Source organism: Penaeus vannamei, chromosome 7 (genome assembly GCF_042767895.1).
Source record: "Penaeus vannamei isolate JL-2024 chromosome 7, ASM4276789v1, whole genome shotgun sequence".
Classification (NCBI taxonomy): domain Eukaryota; kingdom Metazoa; phylum Arthropoda; class Malacostraca; order Decapoda; family Penaeidae; genus Penaeus; species Penaeus vannamei.
The window spans coordinates 48,574,060-48,579,059 of record NC_091555.1 but is presented as its reverse complement, the minus strand read 5'-3'; positions in this window follow the sequence as shown (position 1 = coordinate 48,579,059).

The window sequence follows — 5,000 nt, the reverse complement described above, 5'->3', positions numbered from 1 at the left end:
GCCCAGACCCACATCGCTGGACATGGTACAGTGATGCGGGTAATGCAGCCAAGGAGATCGACCACATACTCATTAGCACTCATTGGAGGATCCTGCAGAATTGCAGGGTGTACAGGAGTGCTGAGTTCTGTGGTACTGACCATAGATTGGTTGTGGCTACCCTCCGGATCCACTTCAAAACTCCCCAGCAGTCAAATGATCTACCTAGGGTGTTTCATTTGGACAGGCTGAGGGAGGGAGAGTGTGCCTGCGGGTTTCCTGAGGCAATCTCTGATCGTTTTGCAATGCTTGGCAGTCTGACAGACCCTGTTCTTCTGTGGGATACCTTTAAGTGTGAAACGCTTGATGCAGCTCAAGATGCGATTGGTGTACGCCTGACAGAATTCCACCTCGCAGGAGACACTGGAAGCCACAGATGCATGTTGTGTGGCTCGTCTGACAGGAGATCGGGAATTGCACCGTTCTCATGTGCACAACTCGGTCCCTGTTAAAAAGGGACAAGGAACAGTTTATTAGGAGTCTTGCAGAGGAGGTAGAAGGCCATTTCTTAGTAAATGAACTTCGTCCTACATACCAAGCCCTGAGAAAGCTGAACTCCAAGCCCTCTTCACAGGTGACAGCAGTTCGCTCAGTAAGTGGTCAGATCGTTTCAGATCCTGTTGCGGTGCGGTAACGTTGGGCTGAGTATTTTGAGCAGCTGTACCAGGTTGACCCACCAACAGTTAACTTGGATGCGGGTAGTGTCGAGATCCCGCTGCCGGATCCACCCATCAGTGAGGACCCTACCTCCCTAACTGAAGTTAGGGGGGCGATTTCCAAGCTGAAGAGTGGTAAAGCAGCGGGTATCTGCGGTATACCAGCTGAACTGTTAAAGGCTGGTGGTGAACCTATGGCACGGGGGTTACATGCTGTCCTGGCTGCCATCTGGCGGTCCGGTTCCGTTCCTCCTGACCTGTTGAGGGGTGAGGTCATCCCTCTCTGGAAGGGGAAGGGGGACCGTTGGGACTGCAGCAATCACCGAGGCATCACACTGCTCAGTATACCAGGCAAGGTTCTCGCCCACATCCTTCTGTGACGTATCAGAGACCATCTACTGAGTCACCAGAGACTGGAGCAATCCGGATTCACTCCTGGTAAGTCCACAATAGACCGTATCCTCGCGCTTCGAGTCATTGTAGAGCACTGCTGTGAGTTCGGGCGTGGGCTGCTTGCAGCCTACATCGACCTCAAGAAGGCGTTCGATATGGTGCATCGGGAGTCACATTGGGAGATCCTGAGGCTGAGAGGAATTCCAACAAGGATTATTGGACTAATAGCAAGCCTGTATACTGGTACTGAAAGTGCTGTAAAGTGTGGTGGGGGCCTGTCGAGCTTCTTTCCTGTTAGTTCAGGAGTGAGGCAAGGCTGTGTCCTTGCACCAACTCTTTTCAACACTTGCATGGACTGGATACTGGGCAGAGCTACTGTTCAAAGTCATTGTGGAGCAACACTGGGCAATATCAAGGTTACCAACCTTGACTTTGCTGATGACGTTGCCATTTTATGTGAGTCTTTGGAAACCCTAGTGGCGGCTCTCGATGCATTTAGCAATGAAGCGAAGCCCTTGGGTCTAGCTCTCGTGGACCAAGACCAAGGTCCAGGAATTTGGGGACTTGTTAGGAGAACCTGTTCAGTCGGTACGTGCTTGCGGCGAGGACATTGAAGTCACAGAGAGCTTTACATACCTTGGTAGTGTAGTTCATAACTCTGGGCTGTCAGACCATGAAGTCAGCAGACGGATTGGCCTGGCAGCAGGGGTCATGAACTCTCTCAACAAGAGTATTTGGAGATGTCGGTACCTGTGCAGAAGGACCAAGCTACGGGTTTTCAAAGCCCTGATAATACCAGTTTTGCTATACGGTAGCGAAACCTGGACATCCTGTGCCTTGGAGGCTCGTCTTGAAGCCTTTTGTAATAGGTCCTTGCGCCAGATCATGGGGTACTGTTGGCGGGACCATGTGTCCAACCAAAGGTTGCGCCGTGAGACTGGCACAGGACCTGTTATCTGCACAATCCGCGATCGCCAACTCAGGCTATACGGCCACCTAGCTCGCTTTCCTCAGGATGATCCTGCCCATCAGGTTGTCTCTGTTCGAGACAACCCTGGGTGGAGGAGGCCTGTGGGACGACCGAGGAAGTCGTGGCTTGGGCAGATCGACCAAACCTGCCGTGAAGAAATAGATGGGCCGAGTCCCTGCCTGGCGTCTAGCCATGAGGGATCCTAGGAGGTGGAAGCGAAGGGTGGATGCGGCTATGCGTCCTCGTCGGCGTCAGCCCCCTTGATGATGATGATATATATTTATATATATATATATATTTTATTTATATGATGATCCTCGTTGCAGGGCTATTTTTATATTCTTACTTTTATTTATACATATATATATATACATATACATATACATATATATATATTATTTCTATTAGTTTATTTTTCTCATATTTATTCCGTTGTCTCAATTTGCAGATGGACACAATGCTCAAAACAGAGCATGGAAATTATGGTAAACCACGGTTGGTGTCAGAAGGTACTGAAATACCTATTCCTTCGCCCCATGATCCGGAAGAGGAGCATTCAGAACAACCTATTCCTTCGCCCCATGATCCGGAAGAGCATTCAGAACAACCTATTCCTTCGCCCCATGATCCGGAAGAGCGTTCAAAACCAGAAACGTCGTCTGAAACGAAAGAGCCGAGATCGCCTAGGATGAAGAAAGGGACAGAGGGTAAAAGGAGACAATCTAAGATTGGCAAGAGGTTAACCAGTTTAACAAGAAAATATGGATCATCTAACCTCGGGAAAATGCTAAGAAAGCACGCCATTGAAATGACAAGAAACTTGGAAAGCAATAAAAAACCTAGAAAATCCCGATCCCTTCTGCCTTACACTTTGATCCCTTCGCTCGACGATGGTGTGAACAGAAACCCCGGATCACATAATAAAGGGACAGAGGGTAAAAGGAGACAATCTAACATAGGCAAGAAGCAAGTCAGCGGGACAAAAAAAACTAAGAAAGGCAAGAAGCAATTCAAACGGCCAATAAAACCTAAGATAGGCAAGAAGCAAGTCGGCGGGCCATTAAAACCTAAGATAGGCAAGAAGCAATTCGGCGGGCCATTAAAACCTAAGATAGGCAAGAAGCAAGTCGGCGGGCCATTAAAACCTAAGATAAGGAAGAAGCAATTCGGCGGGCCAATAAAACCTAAGATCGGCAAGAAGCAAGTCGGCGGGCCATTAAAACCTAAGATAAGGAAGAAGCAATTCGGCGGGCCAATAAAACCTAAGATCGGCAAGAAGCAAGTCGGCGGGCCATTAAAACCTAAGATCGGCAAGAAGCAAGTCGGCGGGACAAAAAGATCTAAGACAGGCAAGTTGGGCGGGACAAAAAGATTTAAGACAGGCAAGAAGCAAGTCGGAGGGCCAAAAATATCCAAGCTAAGCCTGAGGCAAGGCAGCGGGGCAAAAAAGCCCAGCTTATATAAGGAAAAACAGAAAAAATTCGTACTGAAATATATGGGCATGTTTGCAAAATACCCCAAATCACTTTACACGAACAAAAATTAAGTCTCAACCTCCTGAGTTGAATAAAAATGAATAAGTGTAGAATCCCTGTTTAAGTCAAAGAAGAGCGGGAAACCTGGGTAATTTAGGATAAAGAAAAGGACGGAAAGTCGGACCTTCTTGAAATCAAGAATAATAGGACCAGAAAATCTGAAAAAGAAGGGAGGCAAGTCTGCGTCAACCAAGCTGGACGCCAAAAAGGCAAGATCTGGATCATCCGTAGTTAAGAAAAAAGAAACGGGGAAGACAGCCTCGTATGACCAAGGCCAAAAACCAAGAAAGTCGTTGGAAGTCAATTTCATGTTGAGGTCTGAATGTAAAACTACTCTTTGGACTGAGCTGATAGGGACATACTGAGACGTAGGATTTTAGTTTCATTTTAGTTTAGTTTGGTTTTAGTTTAATTGGCACAGTTTGGGTTGCTCTTTAATCTGTGGAATTGCATTATCTGGAATAAATGGAAACTCTTTGTATGGAAAGTGCGTACACTGCGGCAACCTCTCTTCTTTCCTATACATTGTACTTTATGAGAAAAAACTTTTTAGTTGAGAATTTCTTGTTTTATTCTAATCAACCCCATTACACCTTACGGTGTTGGTGATATTACAGGTAACGTCCAGAACCTAGAAATAATTAATTTTCATCGTAATGACCTATCTCTCATTCACAAAATCTCTTTCCTTCTCTCATTCGTCTATGTAATTTTTCTCTATCCCTCTTTCACTACTTTTTCATCCTTTAACCTACCAGTGTGAGCCTCAGATCCTGTCTCCTTTATACTGCCCGAAAACCTAAATCTTCGGGCTCTGCGTGTGTGTTTATATATAGATATATATATGTGTGTGTGTGTGTGTGTGTGTGTGTGTGTGTGTGTGTGTGTGTGTGTGTGTGTGTGTGTATGTATGTATGTATATATGTGTGTTTATATCAGATTATCTACGAAAGACCGGAAAGTCGAGCAAAATCCTGTGAGTAATGCGACGTCGGCGCAATAGATGGCGTTAGTGAGCATCTCGTGACGTCATCGCATACCCGTCTGTTTGTTTACATAGAAGCGCGAAAATTATGACAGTTCCGACATTGCCAGAGAAGTCTTATCCTTGTTCTGCTTGTAAAAACCAAAAAGAAGAGAATAAATAACTTATATTTCATTTTTTCCCCAAGGAAAGAGAAAGGTTTGTAATATTTATGTTTTTTTGTAGATATAACCTAAGACATAAGCAAGATATAAATTGGATCACAAGAAATTACTTTGATTGGTAAAGGTATCAAGTCATGACCCCCGTCTTGAAAAGTGGAGGTCAAAAATCAACTTAATAGTATAGTGCAAGCTTTTAGCTACAATTTGACGTAAGCTGACGATAGATTTGACATCAATAGAGTGAAAAAAAAAAAACTG